We start from the raw sequence: 14,277 nt of genomic DNA, 5'->3' as shown, positions 1-14,277 counted from the left end.
GCTCAATCCCAGAACGCCGGGGTCATGCCCTGAGCCAAAGGCAGATGCTTAATGACTGAGCCACCCAGGCGCCCCAGATTACTGACTTCTTAAAGCAAAACATAGTAACAACGTATTTTGGAGTTTTTGGAACGTGTTGGTATAATAATTGTACTAAGAGTAGGAAAGAGTATCAGATAGATAATATAATGAATATTAAAGACAGATATCAAGGTGAATATTGCAAACTCTAGAGCAATCACTAAAACGGGAGAGGTGTACTTGCAGATGGAAAGGCAATAGAGAAAATAAAATGGGATATTTTAAAATATTCAGTTAATATGGAAGAAGAAGGAACAAAGAAGAAATAAACACATGCAAAGCTTCTTGGCAAGTTCTACCTATAGGAGAGCCTCCATACACAGAGCTGAGTGGTGTGAGGGTAATGGAACTAGCCGTGGTTCAAATGCCACAGTCTCTTGCTGTTCTTATAAAAATACACTAGATATTCTTGAATGGATGTTTCTGTTCATTGTATTCCCTTATGGTTAATTTCTGTAGACTTTTTTTTTTAAAGTTTATTTACTTATTTAAGTAATCTCTACACCCAACAGGGGGCTCAAACTCACCACCCCAAGATTGAGTCACATGGTCTTCTGACTGAGCCAGCCAAGCAGCCCAATTTCCATAGACTTTAAATGATATTTTATAATTTTCATATAACTTGTTTGGCTGAGGAGTTTTGCCAAGCTTCTTACCTTCTTACTTCATCTTCCTGGAAGTTAATCCACCACCATTAATTTTTTTTTATTTTTTATTTTATTTATTTATTTTTTAACTAGGCTCTGCACTGGGTATAGAGCCCAACACAGGGCTAGAGTTCACAACCGTAAGATCAGGACCAGAGCTGAGATTGAGAGTCGGACACTTAATACACTGAGCCACCCAGGTGCCCCTGTTTAATTTTTTTTTTAGTAATCTCTACACCCAACACGGGCCTTGAACTCATAACCCCAAGACCAAGAGTTGGATGCTCTATCGACTGAGCCAGCCAGGTGTCCCTTCCCTCATTCATTTTTTAAAAGTGCTAATTTCATTTGGTCAGTTGTGGAAAAAAATAAAAAGAATTATTCCTTTAGGTCTTCATCTAATAAGATACAATAAAAACAGAATCCTAATAATCTCATAAACTTAATTCTCAAAATGCAGATCTTGCATTGAAAGCACAGAGTTTAAGAAAATGATAAAATATATAACATGATGGAATATCCGTTACTGATCAAATCAAGTATTATTAATTTGGTTCCTACTTACTAAACAGGCATGGATGAAAACAATAAATTAAAAATGGTTCCTAATATATTTGTGGGCCTACCACTTCTCCTAGAGAAAATACACATATTCACATATCCCAAATTCTACAATTTCAGAGGCTTTGCTGCACTTCTGAAGTCCATTCACAAATCCCAAAGGATTCTTGTATTCAAGGAACATCCAATGAGTACCACGTAAAAATAGAAAGACATGTGGATTGCCAATATGATGAAAGGATTAAAGGTTATAAATTTTTTCCCACGTTGGGTCCATAAGATATATACATAACATGTAAGAGATTTGTTACTTTATTGATTCTGTCTCTTTGTAAAAAGAAGTCTGAGCATCCAGACATTAGATGGATTCAATAATTAAAACATGATCTCTATTCCTGAGAAGTATCTGATTAAGAGCTAAGTGAAATTTGCAGGCTACTGCTATTTGGCGTCTGGCTGAAGTGTGCACAGATACCTACATCAGAAAGTCACTTAAACTGTGATCTGAAGGAAGGATAGAATTTGAATAACTAGAGATGAGGAGGAAGAGAATCTTACACAGGAGACACAGATGTACCTAAGAGAGAAGTCAAATACAACCTGGACTCTTCGAGGAGGAAGGGAATAAACACAGCTAATATTTGTAGAGTGATTACTATATGCCAAACACATTTCTAAAGCATGTTACATGTGTCAACCTCATTTAATCCTAACAGTATCTAGTAATGTTAAGTATACGTTATCATCCCAGTTTCACAAATAAGGAAACTGCAGCATCTGGAGAAAGAGTACTTGCCCTTGCTTACCCACTAAAGTTAGAACTTGAAAATGAATTAAACCTCTGGCTTCCAGAAAGACTAGTATTAAGAAGAGAGGAAATAAGTTTCTGTAGACCTTGCAGCGTGGCCAGGTGCTGAATAAATAGATTCTGAATCAAGATTTGACTCGGAGGTATTTTATCTCTCTTGAACATATTGTGAAATATTGGAGCTTTTTGGGCTTGGAAGTGGTACAATAAGGTGATGCTTTAGAAAGATTTATTTAACAATCTTGTTTGAAGAGAGGTAGATTGTTGAAAGAGGTATTGGAGTGAAAGAAACATGGATTAATGGCCTCAAGAGAGGCGAGGATGAACAAATACAGATGATGAGGTAAAGCGTCTGGTATCTAAGATGTAAGAGCAGCAAGCAAGATGTTAGAAGTGGGGGGAAAACACTTTAAAGAGGAAAATGCTACTTAGTTGTCCTTCATTTTTAGGATAAAATAATTATTAGTTTCCCATTAAGATAATTTTTAGACTTCAGGAAAGAAAGTCCAAATTCTCATCTTAAGCTATTATCGTATTAAGAACTTGATTTCTTTTTAAATTACAAATTTTCTTGATAATAGAAAAATCTTTAAATAACTTTGTCAAATATTCTAGACATATTTTCAAAGTATTCTCATATTAGAAAATGAATTCCCTTTGTAGCAAAGGATGACCTTTACAGACTAATAATAAATTAAAAGAAAAATAGATATTAATATTTTTAGTTCAAAATTCTCGTGTTCCATTTTGCTAACATTTTGTCCTTGCAGAGGCAGTTCAAGGTTTTTACAAAATAATAAAATAGAAGCTTTTAAAACTAAAATAGAACATATCAGAAATGATAGTGCAATATAATAGAATTCATCATCATTGAAGGAATACTGGCTAGAAGTTAGAAAATAGAAAATTTAGTCCATTTCTCTACCATGCTTTCTGACATCATGCAAATGTAATCTTTCTGGGTCTTATTTTGCCATCGGCTGAAATAAAAGTGATTCAAATTTCAGGACTATTCCAGTGAGGAATTAGGACTTTATAACTTAACAAAATATAACCAAAGATGAAATTTAAAACAATGAACTTCAGAGGCCCAAAGATCCACTGTGCCAAAATAATGAATGAAATTAATATTGTTACAGATGGCTTGAAACATAAGTTATAGAAATATAATTTATTTTGAGTTTCTCAAAGGGATACTTCCCCTAATTAACATTTTTTATTCAATTTATATGTATTTTTGAATAAGTAATGCATCTATGCTATTCATAAATCAAAAACATACACAAAATTATACAGTAAAAAGTTTCCTTCTAATCCCTGTGTTCATACATCCAGTTCCCACATGACACCTCCGATAATACCCATTCTCCCAGAGGTTTATATATATATATATATATATATATATATATATATATATGAGTACAGAAATACATATTTTTATTGAACTGTATTTTAGCTTTATGCTCTTTACTTCACATACCATAGAGCAAGTTCTTCCTCTTCTTTTTTTTTTATTTTTATTTTTTCCTGTGAAAGAAGCTCTGGCTAGTTTTATTAAAGAAAAATTTTTCATGATTTACTTTTCACCAGTCTGTTCTGACATGGCTTCTAATGATCTCATTATCACCTGGATCAATGACAGGCAGTGTGCATGCTCTGTAGTATTCCCCACATGCTGCGCCCAATTCAATATTATTGCCACTGTAGTGACACCAGTTTCGGCCAACATGGTGTAGTATTCCATGTCAGATTTCCACAAGGCTGGGCAATTGTTGATGAGGATGACCAGTTTCCCTTGCCATGTCTGATCATTTGCAGAGTCTCCTTGTACCCCGGCATGTACTTTCTATTTTTCATATCGAGTTGGAGCCTAGAGTTGATCGATTCCAGTGACTTTTTCATCTTCTTTGCAGCCACCATCTTCCTGCCTTAGGTACGGGATGTCCCCAACCAAGAGTAGCCACCAAAATGGCCAGGAGAGAGAAAGGAAAGAGCTCCCACAATGCCTTGATTCTCTGCCAGTATAGCTTGTCTTTCATATCTCTGTATAGAAAATTTCCTTATTCATTTTGTTTTTGTTTAATTATTAGAGTTTGAGAGCTTTCCATTGTATGGACATACCTTAATCATTTAACCATCAAACACCATGAAAGCTTAAGTTGTTCCTGCTATTATAATAATGCTACAGTATAATTTTTTAATGCTTTTTCGTGTGTGTGTGTGTGTGTGTGTGTGTTTTAAGTAAACTCTACCCCCACGTAGGGCTCGAATTCATGACTTGATCAAGAGTTGCACACTCTTTGGGGCGCCTGGGTGGCTTAGTCATTAAGCATCTGCCTTCGTCCCCAGGCATGATCCCAGGATCCTTGGGATCGAGCCCCGTGTCGGGCTCCTCTGCTGGGAGCCTGCTTCTTCCTCTCCCACTCCCCCTGCTTGTGTTCCCCTCTCTCGCTGGCTGTCTCTCTCTCTCTGTCAAATGAATAAATAAAATCTTATAAAAAAAAAAAAGAGTTGCATACTCTACCAAATGAGCCAGCCAGGCGCCCAACAGTATAAAATTTTATACAAATTTTATTTCATGAATATGTAACCATACAACCAGTAATAAATTCTTGGGAAAAGAAATGCCTGGGTTAAAAGGTACATAGAGTTTTAATATTTATAGATCTTGTAAAATTGTCCAACATGTGAAATGTACCATTTCTACTCTCACAAGCAGCACGTGTTATTTTGTTACTAGCAATTACACCAGTAGTGTGGGTATAAGAAGTTTACAGATATTAACCAATTCAAGAGATTAACTTGAATTAATTAGGATTAGGACATCATTCCCTATGTGTAAGAACCATTTTGTCATTTTATTAAATGTCTGCCCTTTGGTGTTCAGGTTTCATTTTTGTCTTATTCTTGATTTCTAGATACCACATTTCTATGCTATAAATTGCAAATAGTTTTCCCTGTCTTTGTATTTGATTTTTGTATCTTTGTAATACAGATTTTATTCTAATGTAACTGATTTTTGTAATGTACTGTTTTTCCTGCCATGGTTTCTAGATTAGGAGTTATGGCTATGAGGCACCGCTCTATCATAAGATTATACATTTTCTCAGGTTTTCTTCTTATATTATTAAGAGTTTATATTTTACATATAAATGTTTTATCTATTCATCTTAGAATATGGTTTTTTGTCTTGTTTTTAGCTCACAACACTACGTACAAAGTAGTCATTTGTCTCAGTAAACAAAATTACATATCTCTACTACATAGCTGCCAAGATTATTCATCTTGATTTTCCACTTTTTTCTTCTCTTTTACAGGGCACAAGTGCTTGAAAAAAATAAGCAATTACCAACATATACATGCATATAAACATATATATTTATATATAAATTGAATGTTTAGAAGAATAGAAGCCAGAGTTAAAGTCAACAGATAAAGTCAGTGGTAATGAAGAAGATAAGTACACAATATCTTTGGCTTGGTTATTCTTCAGGAAATCAGATTTTCATATGAACTCTGCTTGGTATCTGGTATAAAGATGCCAATTATAAAAAAAACATTATTTCAAACCTAAGAGACACTAATTCTAGTAAATAAATATAGTTATATGAAAAAAAATCATTCTTGGGCACCTAGGTGGTGCAATTGGTTAAGCGTCCAACTCTTGGTTTCAGCTCAGGTTGCAATCTCAGGGTCATGAGATGGAGCCTCGTGTCAGGCTCCGCACTCAGTGCAGAGTCTGTTTGAGATTCTCTCTCCCTCTCCCTCTGCCCCTCCTGCTCATGCTCTCTCCCCCAACCCTAAAAAAAATTATTAAATGTTTAAAAAAAAATCATTCTCTTACAAGTTATTTGAAAAGCTGTGTTGGGCTTGGGGGCAGTATTCTGCATAGAAAAATTCTGAAGCTTTTTGGGGTAGTGGTAAAAACCAAATGGGCATATGCAAATTAATAACTGACATTTTTAACACTACCGTCTAAGAATCTCTAGTTGCTATTAAGTTAGGCAGTAATGGGAGATAGGAAAGAAAAAGAAAACACACATACATTTAATGGCCCAAGGTCACAGATTAGAACTCCGGATGAAAATTGAGTGTTGAACGCAAATTTCAAGATCTTGAAGTTGAATAGGTAATATGGTCTCTTTCTTAAGCCTCCCCTACAAAATTTTCAATATAAATTACAAAAAAAAAAATTTAAAAAGAATCTGTTTTTGTAATATTTTGACCTATAATAAAAATGAAGCACTAAATGAAAATAGTTTTAATCACAGCATCCGATGTAAACTACTGAAGCGCTGTTACTAATGGTGACTTATATAGCAATCATTATATCCAAGCACCATTCAAAGCCCCTCTCATATTAACTCATTTACACCTCACGTAACCAAATGGGCTAGGTACAAGTATTACCTCCATTTTATAAGTAAGGAAGCTAGAGCAAAAGGATGAAATAACTTGCTCAAGGTTCTACAGCCGGCAACGATCCAGCTACGCAGAAACCAAATGAAAAATGACAGCTTCACCACCAGATCTGGCATGCAGGGATCTAGGATAGCTGCGGAAACTATCTATAGAGCCTTAATGAGCACAGCCAAGATGTCTACCGCACACTACAGAAAGGAACTTGTATGTTCAGGAAGTCATGCTCAGTAGTTTTCAGTATACGTCAGAATTGGAAAGAACAGGATCCAGTCCCAATTTAAAAAGACCCAGAGAAAGCAAAACAGGCTACCAGTGGTCCAAAGCTAGAGGATGACTAGGAGAGGTTGACTAACCAAAGACTTTTATAGATAGAGATCTAGCTCTTCCAGCTGGGCCCACATAAGGGAAAAAAGAATACTCAAATTTGTAAATGAGGTAGGGGTCCATGAGCTCTAAGAAAGAACCGGCACTCCATCTATTCAGGAAAGAAACAGGGGCAGGGGCATCCAGCAGCCACTTCTGAGCTCTAGAATCACACACATCACTGTCCAGTGTGTTGGTCACTAGACACATGGGGCTATTTAAATTTAAATTAACTAAAATTAAACAGAATAGAAAATTCAGTTCCTCCATCACACTAGCCACATTTCAAGAGTTAAATAGTACAAATGACTACAACTATCATAATAAACAGCATTGCTACAGGATAACAACTTTACCAGCTATCCCCCTTGCTAAATAAATTATATCAAATTTTAGAATGAACTGATTCCAGTCCTAATGTGGACAGTATGTATAAACAGCCATGAAATTTAGGAATGTAGAGTCAGAAGAAAACAAAGCAAGGAGTGACAGCCTATATTGCATATTGAAGCCATCATTCTTGTCTAAACTAACACTCTACCATGTTTTGTTTCCCTCGATCCTTACTACTCACAAACTCCAGGAGTAATGGCTGATGAACCCTTCCAAAGAAACTCCTACCCCATGGAAAGGTATTAACAGGAGCTAGAATTTTTCCCAGCTTTTTTGTTTTCCTCAGCGAAGCAACTGCTAAGACACAAAACTGAAACTTTAAGAGAATGAAATTCAACTATAAAAATAAAACTTTCATCAGTTGAAAATTAATTCCCTTAGACTGCATTTTTCCCTCACAAACATGCATGCTCCCTACTTAAAAAGAGCCTTGAGAAACTACAGGAGGATAAAATTCAATATCTATTGCATGATCATTTTTCCATTCAGCAGTAGTGAGAATAATTTGAAATATTCATTAAGAAAACTAACTACTAAAATAGATCATCTTTGTTGATTAGTGTGGCCCAGCACAGAATACTTTAAATATCTCTCCACACATCAGTTTCCATTTCTGAAAAATGGGGATAAGACTAATATCTCCCTCTACACTGAGGATTTTGAGATTTTTAAAAATGTAAAACTCTTCTAAATGAACATCAATGTCTTGAAACTGCGATTACTACTCAAGGCTTCAACAAATGAGAAAGAGAAGCAGCACAGATTAAATATGTCCCTGGTCAATTTTCTCTCGAAGGCATCCAGAAACATCCAGATAAAATAATAAAAGCTCTGGAATATGAACCTTCTGTGACTTCTCACCACCTTTCAATCACTGTTAGTAATATGGGTTTTCCTTATGCGAGCAAAACAGAAAGCTGATTAAATTTGGAGAAATAGTATCTGAAAAAAATCTTCTTGATTACAAGAAAATATCCATGAACTAACATACAACCAGACATATTTAATACTGACACAAAATATGCCTTGATAATGAAGCTGGTAACTTCAATTTTAGGAAATATTCAGTCACAATGGAATATGAGAGAAGTAAAAATAAATTTAACATAGTATTATAACTGGATTTACATTTCTAACTAGAAACGGGCATATATATCAAAAAAGAAATGTATTTTGGAATTTAAGTGAATAGTAGGTATTAGTTCTAGACTTAAAACTCCAGTGGGAATTTTTTAAAAAACTGATGTTCTCGTGTATGAAGGGAGCTTCAGCTTCATCTCATTCTTGGTTTATAAAAATAGAAATTGCAAGTTTACACTAAAAAATCTCAGAGCTAAAAGAAGTAAGAAACTAAGCAGGATCATACGACAGTTTAGTTGCCCATGGACTGAAAATCCTAAATACATCTTCCTTGCGTCACGCTTTTCCTGTAGTCTGATGTTTATCATCTCTTACCCATGTAAAATGTGTTTCACTGACTGATAATTAACACTGCCAAACCAAGAAATGAGTAAGTGGTGGGAGAAAATGCCCAGGTGGGTTTCCTGCACTGGATGGAGGATAGATTAGAGACTTCTACGTCCCACCCAACTACATGGTTTTCCTGATGGTACCTCTTACCTTTGTTAGCCCCTAATAGATATTCCTAATGTAATTTGCTGTTCAACTTCCCTTAGTTTTCTTTAGCTTGCTACGCACAAACACCCCTATGAGAGAACATTTCAGTATCAGCCGTAGCATATCACTGTCTTATACCACACGCACCTTCCTGCATAAAACAATACTGGAAACCAGACAACCTGATGATTCTGAGACCAGCCATTCTCGAAAAAGTCAGAAAAGGAAGTCAAATTTAAGAATGTGCATTTTCAAGCCTTCTAGTCATGGCTTATAATATATATATTACATATATAATAATATTGATATAGTAAGCAAAATGTATATTTTGAGGAAAATAAGTATGATTTTTGTAAGCCAAAGAAAGCAAAATGGCCTCCTGACAAATTATCATGTGCTGACCAGCCAGCTGAAATAAAATCATTGGTGCCCAGACATTCGGCAGTTACCCTGCAGATAGAATTACTGTCATCACACCCAACTTGTCTTCTCATGTATTGATTTGTGTGGACCATATCTCAATTCAATCAATACCAACACGTTAGGAGAAAGTCTTTTAAAAATTCTTTCTGATTGGATTCTGTCTCAAGGTAGAAAAACAGTTCTTCTGTGATTGAATGTACACTGCATAATTATTCCTAAGTGGGTGTTTTGTTTTGTTTTTTTTTAGTGTCATTGGATTAAAGAGAAATTCTAGAATGTTTGAATGGTAAGACACCCCAAGTAAATTAAGAACTTATTTACTTAGCTCTCAAGCTAGTGAAAGTCAAACTCATTAATCTTAGAAGTAAATACCACCAAGAAAAATTGCCACTAGGAAAAAGATACAAAATGTTGGCACAAACAACTGAAAATTGCTTTAAGCAATGTTCTGGTATGCTGTTACCTTTTACAGTTAGAGAAATAGCATACGTTTTGCATTTTTAAATATAGTTTATTAGCTATTTTTGATACCATTTTAAAATTAAGCTAAAGGTATAATATAATGTATAAACTTGTCGAATTGCTATGTTGTATACCTGAAACTAATGCAACATTGTGTGTCAACAATACTTCAATAAAAACAAATAAATAAATAAAAGCTAAAGGTATAACAGCACTCATATAAAATTTAGCAACCGCCTGTGGGAGAGAATCTTCCTGTAATTTTAATTCCCCATGTCTCCCCTATAAATGATTTGCAAACACTTGTAAGAAGAGCTTAATTCTGTAGTTATGTTTCTGGGAATGATGGAAGGTGAGATGAATGAGGATATTTTCCCAGTGTTTATAACACTCAGGACTACTATGTGAGAAAAAAGGAGACGGAAGAAGAAGCGGAAAACATTTGATCATGATTGCTACTGTGAACACATTAACAATTCCAATCCAAACTAAACCTATTTTTGGTGCTTAATGTGTATTGATCAAGTTGTATTCCTCCCATGAGATATTTTATTCATTGCCAAAGAATAATGTATTTGATTTTTATGTAAGTTCATCTTAATATTTAAATATAATCCTTGTATAAACTAGACTGGACAGGTATTATTTACCTTTCCCCCCCAACCTGAAACTAGTAACTCTTCCCAAATTCTTGAACTCCAAGTACATGGCTCCGTGTCCTGCTTTGTATACATGCAGCCCAGCTGACAGAGCACATAAGAACAAATTCTCTGCTAGATTCTGACTAGACTACCAATACACAACTAGGATGGGCAGCCAGGTTATGCTAGAAAATGAAGAATGGAATGATTCTATGAGCAGTTGCTTTACAGATGAGTAATATTTTCCAAAAGGAAAATTAGACTCCATTCAATTGATCCTTTCTTATTCTTATTTTTTCTGATAGCTAGATCTTTCTAGCTACTCTTCCCTCTCTATCCCTGCACAAAGTGTTCAAAGTAGATTAGTATTGGGAGGCTTTCCCCTATCAATATCAATGCAAGCAATTTACCTCCTAATAGTTCTTTCTGTCCTATGAGGCTCTGCACTATATCTCCCAATCCTCTTTGCCTTGGAGAGCTGTGGCCTTCTGGTTAGACTTTCTGTCAGCCTCTGACCTAGTCACATCAAGGATGAAAGTGAGTCCCATATAAGAAGGAAGAAGTGTAAACACCTACCAGAACACTGGACATTCTTCCTACCATTATTCAAACTACTAATGAAATCCTGGTTTTTCTGACTATACTCCTTAGTCTAACAAACTCTAAATATTTTTTTTTAATAGAAAGACCTCATAATTTTGGCAAAATAGTTAACATCCATTAACCTCAGCTCTCTCATTTGTTGGAAGAGAACGATAAGGTAACTTCCCTCTCACACTTCTATGAAGATAAAATTAGATTAAACTGTATGTAACCAATTTCCACAGTTGTTGTGGATCACATATAGTCAATAAATGCTATCTCTTTACACTAGAAAGAGAAGGAAGGATAGGAGCAATAGTAGTAGACTACCTTCTGATTCACATGGCTTCCCTTATATTCTTATCAAGGCAAAACCTCCTCACATGGAACTGCTACAAAGCCTAAATGCAAAGTAAAGAAGAATGCTGGCAATATAAGTTACCGGGTGATTGTACTGTGGCAACTTGGTTAAGCTCAGAACTATATTTCCCTAAATTCCCTTCTTTGAATTGCCCAGGTTAGAGTTAAACAAAAGTTGAATTTTCACAAGATGTATTTATTTTTTTAAGACTTACTTATTCATTTCAGACAGAGAGGGAAAGAGCATGCAAGTGGTGTGAGGGGCAGAGGAAGAGAATCCTCAAGCAGACTTCCTGCTGAGCCCAGTGCAGGGCTCCATCCCAGGACCCGTAAGATAATGACCTGAGCAGAAACCAAGAGCCGGTCGCTCAACTGATTAAACCTCCCAGGTGCCCTGAATTTCCACAAGATTTAGAAAGCAGAAGTGAAGCAACCGTCATAACTTTCTAACAGTGTTTTTGCAAACACCTGTGGTGACAAACAGATACAGAGATGCCCTGTGGATTCCATGTAGTTTCCACTCCTCTGCTCCATGTACAGCTCTTTTTCCTAATTGACCTCGTGACCAAACACAGATCCAGGCCCACAACAGATGCTTAACTGTGAACTCATAGGGGAAGCTACACAGAGTTCTCCCTATGAACTCACCTTTTTGGTCACACTTGGGCAGCTCAATGTGGTTGGCTTTGTGGATTTGTTGGTTAGTGACTTCTCCAACGTTCCTTTCAGTATTTTACTCCCCAACTCCTCCACAATTGTGTGAGGTAAGGTCTCATTCCTGTAGCTCCATTATCCCATAAGACTCATAGTATTAAGTGTGAATTGTGGGCCAGAATACCTCACTGTTAAAATTACTTCTCCCTACATGTCTACGGTTGCTATAGTGGTCATTATTCAGTATTTAGCATAGAAGATAGTTAAAATGTTTAACATTATCTGGCACAAAAATTATGCTAGTATTAGAAATATGAAGCATGAGGGCACCTGGGTGGCTCAGTCGGTTAAGTGTCTGTCTTTGGCTCAGGTCATGACTCCAAGGCCCTGGGATAGAGGCCCGCATCTGGCTCCCTGCTCAGTAGGGAGCCTGCTTCTCCTGCTCCCTCTGCCTGCCACTCTGCCTACCTGTGATCCCAGTCTTTCTCTCTGTCAAATAAATAAAATCTTAAAAAAAAAAATAAGAAAAGAAGTATAAAGCATGGGATAAAAGCTTAAGAATGATGTGTTAAGGGACACCTGGCTGGCTCATCAGAAGAGTATGCTACTCTTCATCTCAGGATTGTGAGTTCGACCTTCAAGATGGGTGTAGAGATGACATAAATAAATAAATAAATAAATAAATAAATAAATAAATACACAAACAAACAAAAAAAAGAAAAAAGAAAAAGAGGAAAGAAAGAAAGAAAGAAAGAAAGAAAGAAAGAAAGAAAGAAAGAAAGAAAGAATATGTTAAACTACCTTTCAATGAGCACCTAAAAGCTTTTTATTGAAATGAATGATAGGGCACAATTTAAAATACAATTCTGCTCCCATCACATCCTAGCTCTGTGATGTTCAACAAACCACTTAACCACTTTGAGATCATGTTTCTTCATTTCTTTTTTTTTTAAGATTTTATTTATTTATTTGAGAGAGACAGAGTGAGACAGAGAGAGAGAGAGACAAATCACGAACAGGGGGGAAGGGCAGAGGGAGAAGCAGACTCCCCTCTGAACAGGGAGTACGATGCGGGACTCAATCCCAAGACTGTGGGACCATGACCCGAGCCGAAGGCAGACGCTTAACTTACTGAGCCACCCAGGCACCCTCTTCATCTCTTACTTAGAGATATTACTCATCTTCAATAATAATACTTATTTGTAAAAGTACATGGTTCGCAGAAAGTACCAAGTTAATATCATGTCAATAATATGCTAGACTTTAACAAAGTAAGTTTTACAGTTCAAAGGTCTTTTTTCTAAGTGTTTTTCTGGGGGATGTGCTTCAAATATTGAAGATTCCTAAATAGATAAATTAGATCACTATATTAACAAGTTAATACAAACCGATAGCCTCAGCACTCAAATAAAAGTTATTTGGTAACTAAGCATATGATCAAGAGTATCTTCTCAACTTTCTAATCAGAATATAACATATTTAAGTGCTCCCATGTTTCCTGTTAGTTCAAACAAAATATAAAAACAAAATCCTCCCTCTACCTAATTATCTTCCTATTTCCTGCCTTGCTTTCATAACAAATCTTGTCTACACTTGCTTTCTCTCCACTTCCTCTCCTCTGCATACTGGTTAAACTGTGAAGTTGGTTGCACTCCTACCACACACTGAAATGTATTTCTCTAGTTCACTGGCTCTCAAACTCCAGTGTGCAAAATAATCGCCTGGATATTTTTTTAATCAAGATCCTTAAGCCACATACCTCAGAGATTCTAATTTTGTAGTCCCAGATTGGAAGGCAGGGATCTGAATATTTATCAGCATTCCTAAATGATTCGGATGGAGGTGGTTAGGAATAATGTCATGAATATCTAACAGCCAGATCTGCTGGCAACTCCTCAGCTCTTATTCACATTTGACCTTTCTGCAATACTTGATACTCTTTATGATATCTCCTTGAAATTTCATCTTCCCAGATGCTCACGGCCCAGGTCCTTGAAAACTGCTGGCTCTCCCATAAATAATTTATCACTGAGTTCTTAAGACTGAGTTACAGACAGTATCATCCACCCTAAGTGTTTGCTTAGTGCTTGATGTAAAGCTTCAGTTGCCCCAGGCCTTCCCAGATGTCTTTCATGGGATTCTCTTTCCCATTTCCTATAATCTTAGTCCACTGTTAAATACGAAATTACACTTGAATGACTAATACTTATTAATGACAAGTATTCCCTGAATGTTTATGATGCGTGCTAAGCACACACTTACT

General features: G+C 36.0%; 1 protein-coding gene and 1 pseudogene across 4 annotated transcripts in view; both read right to left on the bottom strand.

Annotated features, from left to right (window-relative positions):
* The window catches only part of LRFN5 (leucine rich repeat and fibronectin type III domain containing 5), a 242,177-nt gene that overhangs the window by 160,188 nt on the left and 67,712 nt on the right, over positions 1-14,277 (bottom strand). The window lies entirely within an intron of this gene.
* Positions 3,674-4,513, bottom strand: LOC113266040 (60S ribosomal protein L30-like; annotated as a pseudogene).

The sequence above is a fragment of the Ursus arctos genome, unplaced genomic scaffold (genome assembly GCF_023065955.2).
Source record: "Ursus arctos isolate Adak ecotype North America unplaced genomic scaffold, UrsArc2.0 scaffold_37, whole genome shotgun sequence".
NCBI classification, from domain to species: Eukaryota; Metazoa; Chordata; class Mammalia; order Carnivora; family Ursidae; genus Ursus; species Ursus arctos.
The sequence above is the reverse complement of the archived record's forward strand: the minus strand, read 5'-3'. Positions and strand labels throughout refer to the sequence as shown.